Source organism: Zootoca vivipara, chromosome 7 (assembly GCF_965207765.1).
Source record: "Zootoca vivipara chromosome 7, rZooViv2.hap1.1, whole genome shotgun sequence".
Lineage (NCBI taxonomy): Eukaryota > Metazoa > Chordata > Lepidosauria > Squamata > Lacertidae > Zootoca > Zootoca vivipara.
Genome location: NC_142590.1, coordinates 93607789 through 93626060, shown reverse-complemented (window position 1 = coordinate 93626060; position 18272 = coordinate 93607789). Strand labels below are relative to the sequence as shown.

The 18272-nt window shown below is 46.1% G+C and overlaps 1 pseudogene; it reads left to right on the top strand.

The window, feature by feature from the left end:
* Window positions 1-5886: 5886 nt before the first annotated feature.
* Window positions 5887-11190, top strand: LOC148685195 (uncharacterized; annotated as a pseudogene).
* Window positions 11191-18272: the final 7082 nt, after the last annotated feature.

The window sequence follows — 18272 nt, the reverse complement described above, 5'->3', positions numbered from 1 at the left end:
AATGGATCTGCGACCCATTTGCCAACAAATCAGGCAAATCTAGCATGTCTATGCAAGAAGAAGAACAACTGCTGGAGATTGCAAATGACGGCCTTAAAACTACGTTCGAGACAACAACTCTGCCGGTGTTCTGGATTAAAGTCATGGCGGAATACCCTGAGATTGCCACCACAGCACTTAAATCCCTATTGCCATTTCCGACAACCTATCTGTGTGAAGCGAGGTTTTCTGCATTGACAGCAACCAAAACAAAACAACGGAATAAACTGGACATAAGCAACACACTTCGGGTGTCATTGTCTCCTATTACCCTAGATGGAACCGTCTCGTTGCAAAGAAACAAGCTCAGGGTTCTCATTGATTTAGCGTTCTAGTGAGTTAAAATGTTAAATCACTTTATATTCATTTTTGGTGTAACTATTTTATTTTGAAGGCATGTTTAAATACAATTAAATTAAAAATATTAAATCAAAGCAATCTAAATAAAATATAAACAATCAAAATCCCCCCCTCAGCGGGCCGCGGTAAAATTATCAAACGTTGACTGGTCTGTGGCAATAAAAAGGTTGGGGAGCACTGGTTTAAAAGGCAGTCTGCCTGTTAGCTTGCCTGTCAACACAGGCTGGAGTAATGCTTCAAAGTAACGATTTCTACTTCAATTACTGTTTTACTGACCGGTCCCAGCCCCGCCCCAGGGAGAGAGATGATTTCCCATTTCTTATTCAATTCAGTCTTTCAAGGAAAATCAACATATCAAAAGTCCTTTCTCTCCACTGTTCCCTGTCCCAGTGGGGGTCTCCTCTTTAATTAGCAGGATTTAAAGCTGTCAGCTGTCAGTTCTTAAGCGGCTGCAGCACTGCTTCTCTTTGCCGTTAAAAGGGAAACCCGACCTCCGTTTCTAAGGGTTTTCCCGTGTCCAGATTAGCTCAAATTATTCCAAATTTAAAAGCCTTTTACTCACGGCTAATCAAAGTTCCTTTTCTGCTTGAATTTGGAGGAAATCTGTCGCTCGAAGCCCTTCGGTACCAGCGGCTTTGCGTCCGAGGAAAGCAAGAAGTCTTGGGGAGCCCGCACCTCCAACTCCGTCCGCTCGCAGCCTCCCCTAAATTAGGGGGTCCTGGGGTCAGAGGAGGCACAGAGAGCCTCTGCCAAGAAGCCACGTCCGCGGGAAGCTCTACCCATGGCTCTTTAGGGGGTCGCTTAGCCGTCGCGATGGCCCCTTGCCTCGGAACGCCAAGAGAAGCCACGGAGCTGGCTCTCTTGCGACCGATCGAGCCGGCGACGAATCCAAAGGTCCAATATCTTTGCTAAATTGTGACTATAAACATTTTGCGGATATTATGGCAAACAGACTGAAAGGGGTGTTAAACAAGATCATACACAAGGACCAGTCGGGATTTGTTGGTATTAAAGGGTTAAGTTACACTAATCGCTCTGAACACTGAGCAGCTGAACCTAATTAAGCATCCGGGAATGTAAGACAGCCTGTATAAATAGTCAGTTTCTTGCATGTGTTCTTTCTCTTAGGAGCGTTTTTTCTCTCAGTAGCATTATCTTAGTTTTGGTTGCTGTGTGTAGGAGTCATGCCTCAAGTTTGTGCACTGAGGCACAGTTTTGTTTAAGTTTTTACTTGGCCAGAGATGAAGAATGTCTGCCTTATCTCCAGGTTACGTTTTTTCTAAATAAAGCTTTACTCTTTGCCGCTGTGCTAAAAAAGCTCTGCTGAAAGAGAAGATTTACGTCCGGAAGCGCGACTGGACCGGTAACTTTGTTTACTTAAACACAAGCTAATTAAAGCTTATGGACAGGATTTTTGCCGGGTAGGCAAATGAGGGATAACATAAGAACAGTAATTGACATAACTGAATATCTGGAAACTAACATAGGTAAGAAAGCAGCCTTAATATTCATAGATGCCGAAAAGGCTTTTGATAACATCTCATGGAAGTTTATGGAGAAAAATTTGGATAGTATGGGGGTAGGAAGATTTTTGAAAGGTATTAACGTGATATATACGGAACAAAAGGCAAAGGTAATAGTAAATAACGTATTAACAAAAGATCTGCAAATAACGAAGGGTACCAGGCAGGGGTGTCCATTATCACCCCTACTGTTTATATCGGTACTGGGGTTTTTGTTGAAGAGTATAAGGGATAACAGGAGTATTAAGGTAATAAGAGTAGGAGCAAAAAAATACAAACAAAAAGCTTTTGCTGATGACCTTATAATTACATTGGAAGATCCACAAGATAGTATAAAAGAAATGATGAAGGAAATGGAGGAATTTGGGAGGCTGGCAGGCTTTAAATTGAATACAGTGAAGACAAAAATGTTTGTGAAAAACTTAAGCAAAGAAAGGGAAAATTTAGAAAAAGTATTTGGCATTATGGTGGTGAAAAAATAAAATATTTAGGAATTTGGTTGACTCTGAAAAACAAACTTATTTAATGACAACTACGAGAAAATTTGGAAAGAAATTGAGAAAGATCTGGATAGGAAAAACTTGAACTTATCACTGTGGGGAAGAATAGCCACTATAAAAATGAACTTATTGTCAAGGATGTTATTCCTTTTCCAGATGCTTCCAATTGTAAAAGGGACAGGACAATTTGATCAGTGGAGGAAAAAATATTGAGGTTTGTTTGGCAGGGAAAACCGCCAAGGATAAAGTACAAACTGATGCCCTACCTGATTTTAAAACTTACTACGAAGCATCTTGTCTGGTTTGGATGAAGGAGTGGATAATGTTAAAAGATACAGATTTGTTGGACCTGGAGGGATTTAACAACTGGTATAGATGGCATTCGTATTTATGGCACAACAAAGTTAAAATTCACAAAGGATTCTTAGCCCATATATTTGTAAAACCAATATTTGAAGTATGGGAAGATATAAAAAGTTGCTGGAAAGGAAAACACCTATGTGGCTATCACCCACGGAAGCCCTAGCTGTTAAGAAAAAGAATATGGAAGCCAACTGTTTAACATATGAGGAATTCATGATACAAACAAAATAAAAAAAATTCCTTCAGTAGCACCTTAAAGACCAACTAAGTTTTTATTTTGGTATGAGCTTTCGTGTGCATGCACACTTCTTCTGAAGAAGTGTTTTTCTCCCTCATGGCTTGGATTTATGGCCTACTTGAAATGAGGCTGCACTTTAAATTTTAATACTGTATTTTAATCTGTATTTTAACTAATTTTTTTTATGTTTTATTGTGGTTCTGTTGGTGTCAGCCACTTATGGCCTACTTGAAATGAGGCTGCACTTTAAATTTTAATACTGTATTTCAATCTGTATTTTAATTAATTGTTTTTATGTTTTATTGTGGTTCTGTTGGTGTCAGCCGCCCTGAGCCCGGTTTTTGACTGGGGAGGGCGGGGTATAAATAAAAATTTATTATTATTATTATTATTATTATTATTATTATTATTATTATTATATTAGAGTGGAGCACTAAGGGTGGGATGACTAAAGATGTTATGATTAAGTGGGCAATCGACTTTGGCTACAATATTGATTACGACCGGTGGTGTAAACTCTGGAATTATCATAAAATTCAGTGTGTGCGACCCTAAAAGAAAATGTCATGCAAATGATGTACCGCTGGTACCTGACACCAGTCCAGTTGGCAAAAATCTACAAAAAAAAGAAAAGAAAAAGTTTAAGCTAAAAGATGGAGAATTATATCACATGTGGTAGTTATGTGAAAAAGACCATTTGGGGAATTAATATATAACGAGTTTTAAAAAATGCTAAAATATACATTTCCAAAAAAAAACCCCAGAAATCCTTGTTAGGATTATTGGGAAATGAAATTAAAAAGATCAAAGATTATTCATGCATTCCACCACAGCTGCAAGAATAGTAATGGCTCAAAGATGGAAAACACCTGATATTCCAACTGTTGAGGAGTGGAGGGCTAAAATGATTGAGTACCTGGAAATTGCAAGGATGACTGGTAGGATAAGGGAGCAAAAGGACCATAAGTTCCAAAAAGATTGGAGTAAGTTTGTGGATTATTTAAAGGATTATTGTAAAGATATTAAAACACTAACAGGACTAACATAGAACCTACAACAGGAATAAAAGAGGTGTCTGGATATAAAAATGGTAAAAGTAAATAAGAGAATGACGGAACAACAGAGACTAAGAAGAAGAAAGCGCAAGGCTAGAGCAAAAAACCAATGTGAAGTAAGGAGGAAGTCGCATTCGGCAGAATAGAACGTATATAGTAATAATAATGGACGGAGAAAAAGTTGATGGGTGTTTATGCTTTATTAATGTATGTTGTAATTTTGTATTGGTGGTGGTCTGTAGAAAAACAATAAAAATTTAAAAAAAAAAATCCGTGACTTAAGCATTGATAATTGATATATCTAAAGTGTCAGCGATGACACATTGGGGGGGGGGAGAGAATCGGATTTGTCAAATTGTTTACGGAAGCTATTGGACATCCGATTGCGCCTTTTCATTGTATTATCCATCAGGCTTTATGTGCCAAGGCAAGATTCACCGACTTAAATGACTTAATGTCAGTTGTTACAAAAATAGTTAATTTAATAGCTGCTTGCCCCACCTCACAAGCGAGAATTTTCTGCACTTTTACTGGGGGTTAATTCCATTTACGGTGGACTACTGATGTACAATAATGTAAGATGGCTGAGCCAAGGCAAAGTTCTTGAGCGCTTTGAAGAAATTAAGGTATAAGGATCTGGGAAACTTTCCTCGGCTCAATGCTGATAAGTGGGTCAACGCCCTAATGTTTTTTACAGATCTCTATGTTCATATTAATGAACTGAACTTAACGTTACAAGGTTTTGGCAAAAGTATTGACGTTATGTTTGGATACAAAAAATTTTTTGGAAGTAAACTTACAATTTTCAAGCGAGATGTAGAAACTAAAACTTTTAAGTATTTTCCTCGAGTAATAAAGTATTTTGAGAAGGCCAGTGCAGCTGTACAAAATGAAATGGAACCCTTGCATATAAAGTACCAGCATGTTTTAGACTCATTACTTGACCAGTTCAGTGATAGATTTAATCAATTTAGAAGCCTAGAACAGACCATAAAAATAATTAAGTATCCTGATGTAGTAGTCTACAGTAGTTTGGAATTAAATGGTTTCCAATGGATGCAAATTCTGGAGGAGGTGGAGAGGCTGCTGCTCATCTGGATGGAGGAGATGCAGCGTGCAGGGGCCAGAGACTGAGGCTGTCATTTGTGAGAAGGCTAAGGCCTTGCACGCAGACCTCGTACAGCAACAGCCAGGAACCTCAGCCGAGTCTGAAGTCTTCCAAGGCAAGCAGAGGCTGGTTTGAAAGATTCAGAATCAGATCTGGAATCCACAGCGTGGTCAGACATGGAGAGGCTGCCAGTTCCGATGTCCCTGCGGCTGAGGACTTTGCCATGGAGTTCCTGGAGGTCGTGAAGGCACAGGGCTACCTTCCACAGCAGGTCTTCAACTGCGACGAGACCGGGCTGTTTTGGAAGAGGATGCCCAAAAGGACCTTCCTCACTCAAGAGGAGACCAAGCTGCCTGGCCACAAGCCCATGAAAGACTGTCTGACCCTCTTCTGTGCCAATGCCAGCGGTGACCTCAAGATCAAGCCCATGCTGGTGTACCACTCTGAGTACCCATGGGCCTTCAAAAAGCACAAGGTGAACAAAGACCAGCTGAGCATGTTGTGGTGATCCAGCGCCAAGGCTTGGGTCACACGCGTCCTGTTTGTGGACTGGGTCAATCTGGCTTTTGGCCCTGCTGTCAAGCAGTACCTGCGTGACAACGACCTGCCGCTGAAGGCCGCACTTCTGATGGACAATGCTCCTGCTCATCCTCCAGGTCTTGAGGAAGACTTGTCAGAGAACTTCCGCTTCATAAAAATCATGTTCCTGCTGCCTAACACCACCCCACTACTGCAGCCAATGGATCAGCAGGTCATCGCCAATTTCAAGAAGCTCTACACCAAGGAGCTTTTCAGGCGCTGCTTCGAGGTTACCCAACGCACCAACCTCACCCTGCGCGATTTCTGGAGAAACCACCTCGACATCGCCAGCTGCATGAAGATGATCACCACGGCTGGGACGGGATCAGCCAGAGAATTCTGAATTCTGCTTGGCGCAACCTGTGGCCAGACTTTGTGGCAACAGTGCTGGAGGACATTGTTTCCTTGGGGAGGACCATGGGCCTCGAGGTCACAGAGGAGGACGTCTGCGAGCTGGTGGAGGACCACAACCAGGAACTGTCCACCCAGGAGCTGGTCGAACTGCAGGCAGAGGCTACGCAGGAGCAGACCCCTTTGGAAGAGGAAGCGACACTTGAGGAACAGTTGTCCTCCACAGAACTGAAGGACATCTGTCAACAGTGGGAAAACATGCAGACTTATGCACGCCGGCACCACCCAGACAAGGCTCTGGCACGTGACCTTGCGAACACATTTGACACAAGGATCATGTCCTCTTTCAGAGGGGTGCTGAAACAGGGTGGTTTTGATTTAAATCAAACTGATTTAAATCATGATTTAAATCACTAGTCAGTAAGGTTTGATTTAAATCATATTGTAGTTTTCTACATAAAGACTAATTCTTGCTGGTACAACTTTAATATGCAAGTAGATGAAGATTTTTAGAATAACAACTTTTCATATTAGTTTTTTATCCCCAGTTTAATAGGTTAATCTTTCATATTTGGACAACTTTACTGTTGTACTTAGGAAGGAGAAAAATAATCATTACCTTAATAATAATTTAAATAGAATTATTCAACTGACACAATAACATTACAGCATGTTATTTGCTTTAACTAATTTGGCTAAACAAAAACAAAGTATATATATTTTAAGAAACTTAGACTGTCAGCCCAGCCTACACATGAAAAACTTACTGTCCACTGCAAACAATCAGAAAAATATTGTTTCTATTCTATTCACTGAACTTCTTGAAACTTAGCACTGAAGGGGTTGTTTCTGTATTCATAGGCTTGTAGAACAATAGGATTAAGGTCTTTTTCTCAACTCTGTTCATGTTATAACATTTTTGCTGTGAAGAAGAGGCATGTGATCTCTGTTGAGTCAAATTCAGTTTTGAGAACTGCAAAAGTACACCAAGCATCTGTGATAATATCTTGCAGGCAGAGAAACTGCCCAATAATCTTACAAAAACCTCTGGAAGAGCATGACATTGTGAATGGATTAATGGAATTTATTTACCAAAAAAATTAAACATATACAACCTTATTCTACATAATTAAAAATCTAATCTTTATTTCATGATGGAATAACCTTTCGATGGTAATATATTTTCCTCAAAAAACATAATAAATGGAATTTATTTACCCAAAAAATTAAACATATTGTCACAGTGGCCTGGGTGGGCTACTTCAGAGTAACGACTCCACACAGCTCTGCATTTTATCCTCTTATTGGTGCTGTGTATTTACAGTGCTGAAAACAGTGCTATTTACAGATAGTGGTACATGTTGTCAGTCTTCCACAGTACCTCCGAATGGCGATTCGCGCGTTTTCCTCCAGCAAAGTAATCTTGGCATACTGAATCTCCGCCCCCTGCGCTTTTTACGCAATTCCGGAGTAGCTGGGATCGGCCTCCTTCCCACCGTCTCCCTGCTTCCGTTCCTTTCCCCGGTGGTGCCTGTGCTCCGCTAAGGTACTTGAGCTCCTGTTTCCACTTCCTGAATCGCCACTCGAAGTCTCCCCCTCCCCACTGGGGGAGGAGCTGGTATTCAGAATGGGAGGGGGTTGCCGGTACCTCTTATCCCTCACACATATACAACCTTATTCTACATAATTAAAAAACTAATCTTTATTTCATGATGGAATAACCTTTGTATGGTAATATATTTTCCTCGAAAAGCATTTTATTTTAAAAAATCTGATTTAAATATAAAAAACTGATTTAAATAAAAAAACCGATTTAAATAAAAAAATCAGCCAGCCTGAGACCGTTCCTGCCTTCTACCAGTTGAACAGCGTTCATGCCATCCCCAGAGAGACCCTCCGCAGCTATGGGTACGTAAAAGATGGTCCTGCCTCATGTTTGCTGATTTTTAAATGTTTTTCTGTCATGTTTAAAAAGTTGAAGTTCTGTGCTTGAAATTTTTGAAATCCTCTGTACAGTATTTATACCTTTACAGAGCAATTTATAAACACTCTGTAAACCAAAATTGACTTTGTTCTGACTTTTTTTACCCATAGGAATGCATTAATTAAATTTCAATGCATTCCTATGGGAAACTGCTTCGCAAGACGAAATGACTCGCGGAACGCATTAATTTCATCTTGCGAGGTACCACTGTATAAAGCACAATGTAGAAAAGGCGGGAAGTCAACACGGGTGGATGGGGGGTGAAGGGGGAGTATTGGGTTTTTGTTGCGTGTATAGTTTTTATATGCGGCCATTTTGGAACTGGGCAGAGCAGCATCAAAAGTCGCTTGTGAGCATGCTCCGCCCAGTTCCAAAATGGCCACCACGCCAGAAATCGCTTCTGCGCATGTCAAGACTCCAGACATGCGCAGAAGGAGCGTCCCCTGGCCAGTAAATAAACCAGGGGAAAACAAAAAAATCAGTTTTTCCAGCTGGGAACGGCTGGAAAAACGGGGGTTTCCCGGGGAATATAGGAGATTGTTGTAATCATAAGTCAAATGTAATGTGAGTTACCATGGATCTGTGACAGTTTTATTACCCTAATGAGCGATTTACGACTCAATTAGGGCTGCTCACTTCGCCCGGCACACTTCCTTGCGTGGACCCGGACTTGGCAGTGAGAATGCAGAGTATCGTCTTTCTCCTTGTCGCACAGTGGATAGCTTGTATAGCCTTCGGATAAAAAGCCTTGTAAGAACACAACAAAGTCCAGGTTCTTCTACTCACTACTGAACTTTATTTACAGAGAAAATACAGACGTCCTGGAGAGATCGCAGACATCTTGCCGTCTCTCTCCCAGGCAGAATCGAAACTGAATTCCAACACACAGAGACAAAGAGAAAAATCCCCGTATGTGAATTAAACACGCCCAGTGGTCAGGTGGTACACAGTACAGTTTAACCCCTTGGTTACCTGTTACTCCTCGTCCCATAGAGCTTCTAGCAACTTCCATAGCTCACTTGCTTCAACCCTCCACACGTGTCATCACTTCAAGCTACTCCCCCTAGCTGTAGGACAGGCAGACTCCAGCCCCCCCCCATGGGCAGCTCACCCTGCCCCCACAGCCCCCCCTCCAGAGGATCCTCTGCCACTGCCAGAAACATCCAAGGAGACGGTAGGTTCTGAATTGCAGAACCCTGTGAAAATAGACAAGACACAGCCCCACATGGTGCTTACAGGAAAAAGGGTCCTCAGAGGGAATTCTCTGACAGGGAAGGGCAATGGTGATTCCGAGGCCAAGGGAGGATTTGGGGGTCTGTAAGGGAAACAGTCCAGTTAAAATCCTACGTTCCTGAAGTGTGTGGGGAGAAGTCTGATTCACAAAAGAAAGTGACCTTAAACCTGAACAGCATACAGCTTATAACCTGAGATTGATGCGTCATGAGGCAGTTTGCATGAAATGCTGCAGCCACAGTTGCTGTCCAGAGGACATTATTATATACATTTTGTATACAATATTCTATTTCAGATGTTAAGAAAGAAAGATTACAAACTAAAAAAAAAGCAAAAAAAGGCAATAGCACTGTTTGCTACATGTCTGTGGAAGAACCAAAACTCCTTGTTTACATCCATTATAATAAAATTTGTTTGCAACCCGTTTCCCCAAAGAAAAACCCACTGTGCTTGTGACTCAGTGATTTGCCAGGGGGATCCTGGTTGGTGGCAGCAGAGCAGTGCTGGCACAGGGTCAATAGTCCATGAAACAACCGGGCACCCTGTGTGAATGCCACACTGCCGCACACCTAAAATCCACCCCCTAGTCTGCAAGGAAGAGGTGGTGGCAAGGATAGCAGAATGGCATTTCTTTGCCACTAGCCATGGTAAAAAATCCGTGCAATGGAGTAGGGGGAACGATTGAGCGCCTTGCCAAGAGAGCAAGTCTTTTGAGAGCTGTTTCCTGGAATATGCCTTTTGTGTTGCATGGGGAGGGACAAATGTTCAAATTGCTTGAACTTCTGAAACACCAGAATGTCAGACGTGCCATTTATGTGGGCTATGCAGCTGCAGCTTTTCAGTTGCCGAGCACGGCACTTATTTTCTATATATGATGGCAGTTGGCACTACTTGATGCATCAATTTTCGATTTAGGGGAATTTTTTTTTTTAAAAAAAGTCCCCCAAACCTTGAATTAGTCTTCCCACAAGAGGTGCATCTGGGCGTTAATTTAGCCTTTATAGTTTTTCCTCAGGTCCTTGACAGTTGTTTTAGGAGGGAACTTTGAATTATGTTTGATACATTGTTTGAGCCATCCTCTATAAAAGCAGGCCAGCTCGGCAATGCAGTTCAGTTCTGTTCCAGCTTCCAAATAAAGAGCTGCTTTGGAGAGATTGCTGTGTCGTCTGCTATGCTTACCCACAACTTAACACTGGCGACGAAGGTGGGATTGAAGGATAGCAGAGCACAGCCAGAATCGGACATGCAATGAGCGAAATCACTGAGCTGAATTACTGAGCAGAACCAATTCAGAGCTGACCGTTCCGGCTAGAGCCCTGTGTTCCATCCATCGCCCTCCACGTCGGCATCGGAATCATGGCTTCATTTGCGCCTCTACCGCCGTTCGCATCAGCCTCTGAATCATGGAACACGCTCCAAGAGAAGCTCCTTACCCACTACGCACCCAAGCCGTCTAAAATTGCTGCCCGCCACGCCTTCTAGCACAGGAACCAGGCCAAGGGGGAGTCCATCAGCAATTACATCGCTGCTCTCAGGAAGGCCGCCCTACATTGTGAGTTCTGGGACCTTGACGACGCCCTGATGGATCGAGTCGTCTGCGGAATCCGGAACATCCGTCTGCAGCAGCGCCTCCTCGCCAAGCCAGACCTCACACTACAGAAGGCCATGGAGGAGGCCGCAGCCGCAGAAGCTGCTGAACTCTCCGCCCAGGAGATCCACAAGGCCAGCAGCCCACACTCCACTAAGAAGCCAGCTCTAACAGAAGGCGAGGCTCAATCTACACCTCCCTCACAAGCGGCGGACGTGGATCCTAGCCAAGCCACGTCAGAGGTTCAGCAGGGCCCCCCCAGAGTCTAGAGCCACTGCTGTGCCTGACCATCCACCGAGTCCACACATGGCGGTTCCTTCGGCAGTCACGGAGACAGGAAACTTGGACTCACCACCAACATCGGTGGTGCCACAGTCTCAGCAGGAATTGGCCAACCCCTGGACACTGGTACTGGCCCTCGGCGTTCCACCAGGGTCACCAAGCGGCCATCCTACTTATGGGACTATGTCAGTAACTGCACTTGAAATGTTGCATTGTAAATAGAAGCTATGTACCTTGAAACTGTTATGCTCTTGTACCTAATTGAAACCATTACGAATGTAACTAATGCCTTTTCTCGGTGGGGAGGGGTGTTATGTATTAGTGTATATAGTTTTTCCTCAGGAGGGAACTTTAGGAGGGAACTTTGAATTATGTTTGATACATTGTTTGAGCCAGCCTCTATAAAAGCAGGCCAGCTCGGCAATGCAGTTCAGTTCCGTTCCAGCTTCCAAATAAAGAGCTGCTTTGGAGAGATTGCTGTGTCGTCTGCTATGCTCACCCACAACTTAACAGTATGTACACGTTCAGAGTGTCAAGCCAGTTTCAAATTCATTAGCTGAAGAGATGCAGTGAATACAGAACCTCATTTCAGGGACTCGGAATAGATTTCTGCAGGAAGTGTGTGACTGGAACAGAAGCCAGATCCAAGGCTTGTTAACACATTAAAGGCAAGAGCTTTGTTCAGATAATATTCTGTGGGAAAGTGTCTTAAGGAGATGGGGAAGTAACATGTCCTGTGTTTCCTTTTATGTGAAATCCTCAATTTTTTTGAGGATTTATGCCATTTATGTGGGCTATGCAGCTGCAGCTTTTCAGTTGCTGAGCACGCTGTTTATTTTCTACGAGATGTGCCGCAAACCTAAAATCCATCCCCTAGTCTGCAAGGAAGAGGTGGTGGCAAGAATGCTTGGGTGTAAACCATACAAGCAAGGGATGTAGGGCACCAGCTCTGTTTCAGCAGGTGACAAATGCCCCGTTGACTTTGTGAAAGTTTTAATAAAGTCTTAAAACAGAAACCTGCAAATCGGAGCCCTCGCGTTTCTCCTGCGCCTCCGTTTTGCTGGCTCACGAAATGTAGCAGAGTTTCTTCTGCTTCAGCAGTCCTCAAACGCAGCGGTTTGCAGCCCCTCTGTGTGTAAAGCTCTCAGCAATAAAGCGCTGAGAGTTTAGTCCAAAACTGTTAACATTTATTAATAAAATAATGAACTTCCAGGAGAGCTTTCAGCCATTGCTTCCTCCTGGCTTGAAAACGAAAGCAGAAGAAGAGTTCACACACAAAGGAAGATTCCCGTATGTGAACAGCCGCACCCAGTGGCCAGAGCGTCATAGCAGAGCCATTAACTCTGTAAGCTCTGATATTCTTCACAGTCCTTCAGGGTCATCCATTCTGAATGAGACACATTCACTGAGCCAAGTTAAGAAACCAAACCAGCCTCCAACCTTCTATAAAATGTAATTTATGCTGAACTGTATGGAAGAGGGTGGTATGTTGCAATTCCCTCTATATTGATCCTTTCCTCCACCTCAGAAATGTAACAGTCACTTCAAAGAACAGCCAAAGGGAAACAAAAGTTCAGCCTCCAGTCCTTTGTGACGTCACAAAGCCTCTGCTGAGCTGCTCGGGTCCCTGCTCCCGGGGGGGGGGGGGGGAGCGGCTTTTCTTTTATATATTTACAAAGTCCTGCAGAGTAAATTTCTCTCCCCAGAGAAGCCTTGCTTTACTGGATTTGAAAATATATTTTGAAGCTGCGAGCTGGATATGGATAAAGGAGTGGTTGATATTAAAAACGCCAGATATTTTAGAGTTGGAGGGCTGTAATAAAATATACAGCTGGCACGGATATTTATTGTATGAGAGGTGTAAAACACATAAATACTTTACTTGATAGAGGTATGGGAAAGAACAAGGGGAAAAGTAACAGATAAAATATCCTGGTGGCTTTCGCCGCTGGAGGCTAATGCGACCCTAAATTGCTATAAAAGAAAACTGGCCAACATATAGAGAGATAACAAAAAACGAAAATGGAAACATCATATTAAAGGATTACGAAGAACCAAAAAAAAATGGGAATAACTTGGTTGCAATACTTTCAAATAAAAACAACATTTGAGAAAGATAAGTAAGTTAAGGGATTTGACAAGGGGATGTTGAGATTTGAAAAAGAAGTGCTCAACAGTAACAAAAAATTACTCTCTAAAATGTATAAATTTTTAGATGAACCAGAGACGGACCAAGATGCAAAAAGTAAGTATACACATAAGTGGGAGCAAGATTTAGGTCATGAGATAGAGGTAGGAGACTGGAAAACTGCATTACAAATGGTACCTGGCCTGAGACAGGTTAGCGAAAATGAATAAAAACACAAATAAGAAATGCTGGAAGTGCCAGAATACGATCGGTACTTTTTTCCACATGTGGTGGACACGCCCAGAGATTCACAAGTTCTGGGAAATGGTGCACACAGAAATTAATTAAAGTATCTGTGAGGGACAGGGGATATTGCGAAGTCCCTCCCCTCCTGAGTTCAAGCCCATCCCCGAGCACAGGGGAAAGCAGAGAGAGTTCCGATTCCAGTGGGGAAGCAGGAAGTCGTGTCCGAGGCTCAGGCAAGGTAGCGGAGCCAGGGTCCCAGGTGGGACAGGAAGGGGCAAATAAGGGGGGGAGACCCATCCCCCCAACTCCGGAATTACGCAGAAAGCGGAGAGGAAAGAGGATGGGTCTACCCAGGCTTTTGTGTTGGAGAAAGAACACGACTGAACACGACTGAACACATAGCTCCGTGTAAATAGCAATGACTTCAGCACTGTAAATACGCAGCACCAATAAAAGAATAAAATGCAGAGCCGTGTAGAGTCGTTACTCTGAAGTAGCCCGCTCCGGCCACTGTGACAGCAACCTCCGAATCTTTTTTTGGGCTACTTTGGAGTTGCCGGGATGAGTGCGTCAGAGGCGGAGAAATGGCGGCAGATTGCGGAGAAAGCCCAACAGGACCTGCAGCAACTGGCGCTGCAGGCACAGGGGGAATTAAAGGCAGCTAAAGAAGAAACCAAGAAGGTCCAGGAGGACCGGCTACAACTTGCGGAACAGGTGAGAGCGCTTCAGGAAAAAGAGCAGCAATTAAGGGCGGTGGCGGTAGAGCTCCAAAACAAGTTGGATGCCGAGAAAAACAAGGCGGGAGGGGCCCCCCAACTCCAAGTGCTGCCAGGAAGGAGAGCGGGGACCCTAGTAAGCAAGTTCAATGGAGACCCGAGGGAATATCATGGCTTTGAGACTGAGATCGTGTATGCTCTTGAGCTGCACCATGATGAGTTCCCTGATGATGAGCACAGGGTAGCGTTTATTGTGGAACACCTTACAGGGGCGGCCAGGGAGTGGCTAAGACCGTTAATCGCGACAAAAAATCCTTGCATGAAGAATGTCAAACTATTTCTAGAGGCTTTAAAAACTATGTATGCGTCCGATAGCCATATGGACCAGACCAAGGAGGAACTGCATAATTTAAGGCAAAGAACAATGACAGTTCGCGAATATTGGGCGAGATTCACCATGCTAGTGCACAGACTGGGGTGGGAACTGCACTCGCCTCCGATGGAAGCGGCGTTCTACCTGGGGTTGAATGAGGATGTGAAAGATGAGCTCTCGAGAGGTCCAAAGCCCAGTAATATGGATCAGCTGAGCAAAGCGGCTCTGGCGGTGGGGGTGAGACAGGAATCCCGGTGGAACGACAAGCAAGCAGCGCGCGCAAAGCGGGCTTGGTTCCCACGGTCGCAGGAGAAGCCACTCCCCCAACAACCCTTCCAAGCCACGCCTGGGGCCAGCCAGGACCAGGAACCCATGCAAATCGATAGCGCGCGCGGGGGGGCTTTTCAAACCCCAGCGGCGACAAGACGCAAGGAGGGAAGGGGCGGGAATTGCTTTCTCTGCAACTCCCCCCAGCATCTCGTCAGAGACTGCCCACATCGCAGAGAGTGGCAAGGAAAGGCGGGAACGGTTGTGCCCTCCCCCACTGATGCAGCACCACAGCAGGGAAACGGGAAAGCCTGGTTGCAGGAGACAAGGGGCAGCAGCCAGGCGCAGTCAGCAGACAACAGCCCCAGCCCGCCCACCCGCACAGCGCGGAGCAGAGCCAGCCCACCCCTTCCAGAGCAGGAGTGGTTCTAGAAGTGACGCTAACGCTCCCAAATGGCTATCCCCTGACGGTCCTCGCCTTAATTGACAGTGGTGCGTCAGCCAACTTCTTCTCGAGAAACTTTGCAGAAGAGCACCAGATCCAGCTTCTGCAGCTGGACTTTCCCCTGCACGTAGCCACCATTGACGGCAGGGAGTTGCTGGGAGGGGCCATCACTCATCAAAACCCCCCCCCATGAGAATGACGGTGGGAAGGCACTCAGAGACACTGGCATTCAACGTCACCACCATCTCAGACCCCCCCATCGTCTTGGGCATGAGCTGGCTGGCGCGCCACGACCCCTCCATCAGTTGGCACCAGAGATGCATCACGTTTGGGTCGGACTTTTGTCTGGAACATTGCATGCAGCACCAACCAGGGGAGGGGCCTCCAATAGCCACGGTGGCCACCATGCACGTCAAAGGGGGTGAGGCGATACACAAACCATACTGGGACCTGCAGGAGGTCTTCAGCGAAGCGGAGTCCGACCACCTGCCCCCACACAGGTCTTTTGACTGCCAGATCAACCTGGTGCCAGGGGCAACGATACCCCCAGCCAAGCTGTACGCCATGTCAGATCAGGAACTGGAGGATCTGCGTGCGTTTATAGACAAGAACCTCAAGAGGGGGTTCATCAGAGAAAGCAAGGCAGCAGGGGGCAGCCCGGTCTTCTGGGTGGACAAGAAAGACACGCAACAGCGCCGCCTGGTGGTGGATTTTAGACGGCTCAATTCAGTGACAGAGCCAGTGGCTTTCCCCATGCCCAGAGTGGACGATCTCCTGACAGCGGCACGCAGGGGCAAGATTTTCACCAAGCTGGACCTGAGGGGGGCGTACAACTTGATCAGGATCCGGGAAGGCGATGAGTGGAAAACCACGATGTTCACGCCTCTGGGCTCTTTTGAATATCTGGTGATGCCCTTCGGGTTGCAAGGGGGCTCAGCATGCTTCCAGGCCTTCATGCACCACGTCCTGGGGTCCCTCCTCTTCAAGAACTGCTTGGTCTTCCTGGATGACATCCTTATCTATTCCAATGACCCAGTGCAACATGTGAAGGATGTCAGGGAGGTGTTGCAGCGCCTGAAGGAGAACCACCTGTATGTGAAGCTGGAGAAGTGCAAGTTTCACACCAGGGAAGTAGACTTCCTGGGCTACAAACTGTCAGACAAGGGGCTGGCGATGGACAAGGACAAGGTGCAGGCCATCCTGGACTGGCACAGCCCCAGGACGCGCAAAGATGCCCAACGCCTCCTAGGCTTCGCCAACTTCTACAGGAAATTCATCAAGAACTTCTCGCGTGTTACGGCTCCCATCACGGACTGCCTGAGAGGCAAGCAGAAGTTCAGGTGGACACCAGAGGCGCAAGCAGCGTTCGAAAGCCTCAAGAGGGTGTTCGCTTCAGACCAAAACCTGTTCCACGTGGTGCAGGATGCGCCCCTACGCGTTGAGACCGATGCTTCAGAAAGAGCTTTGGGAGCGATCCTGTTGCAACTGGACGCCAACAGAGAGTGGAGACCTTGTGCCTTCTCCAGGAAGCTGACCCAGCCGGAGCGCAACTACACGGTGTTTGATAGAGAACTTCTTGCGATCCACGCTGCTTTCCAGCACTGGTGACACTTCCTGGTGGGCGCCAAGCACCCCATCCAGGTGTGCACGGACCACAAGAACCTGGAGTTCTGGAGAACAGCCAGGGTGCTCAACCAGCGGCAGATACGGTGGGCAGAGTTCTTCTCGAACTTCAACTTCTCCATCCACTACATCCCGGGGAGCAGAATGTCAGGGCGGATGCCCTCTCCCGCAAACCAGAGTACATGGAGCAGGAGTTGCCTCCAGCACCCAGGCACATTTTCCCCCCATCAGCATGGTCATGCGGAGCAGCAGTGAGCGAGGCAGAACTCACAGCACTGACAGCAGCTGATGAGTTTGCCACCCGCATCTTCGGAGAACTGAGAGGGGGGAGGGAGCAGGCAAAAGACTTTGCAGAACGCAGGGGGCTGCTTTTCTACAAGGGGGCACTGTACCTGCCCACCACCCAGCTTAGACGTAAGGTCCTCAAGCAGATGCACGACAACCCGACGGCGGGTCATTTTGGAAGGGACAAAACCGCTCACCTAGTCATGAGACACTTCTGGTGGCCAGGGGTGCGGGAAGATGTTAGAGACTATGTACGGGGCTGTGACACCTGCCAGCGGGCAAAGGTAGTCAGAGCAGCGCCAGCAGGCTTGCTGGAGCCCTTAGCCACACCACACAGGCCGTGGGAAGTGGTGTCCATGGACTTCATCACGGACCTGCCTGCGTCCAGGGGCAAGACCGCAGTGTTGGTGGTGGTGGACCTTATGTCCAAAATGTGCCACTTTATACCGTGTGCCAGGGCGGTCTCTGCGGAAGAGACAGCCAAACTGTTTGTTGACCACGTATTCAGACTGCATGGATTACCTTTAAGGGTTATTTCGGATCGTGGCCGCCAATTTGTTTCCAGGTTCTGGAGGCGGCTCATGAACCTCCTGCAGGTGGAGGTCAGCTTATCGACGGCTAGACACCCGCAGACCAACGGACAGGCGGAGAGGGTCAACGCCATTCTGCAGCAGTACCTGAGATGCTACGTCAGCCAGAGACAAATGGACTGGGTGGATCGCCTGCCACTGGCGGAATTTGCCTACAATAATGCAGTGCACGTCTCCACAGGGGTGTCGCCCTTTAAGGCCAACTACGGGCGCGACCTCAGATCTTTCCCGGAGAGGGAGGGGGAGGAGGAGGAGGAGGGCCCACTGGCAGAGGATTGGGCAGAGGAACTGGAGACGGTGCACCAGCAGCTCAGAGAACACTTGGAGAGGGCCAAGGAAGCGTACAAGAAGGGGGCAGATCGCCACAGGCGACAAGGGGAGGTCATCAGGGTGGGG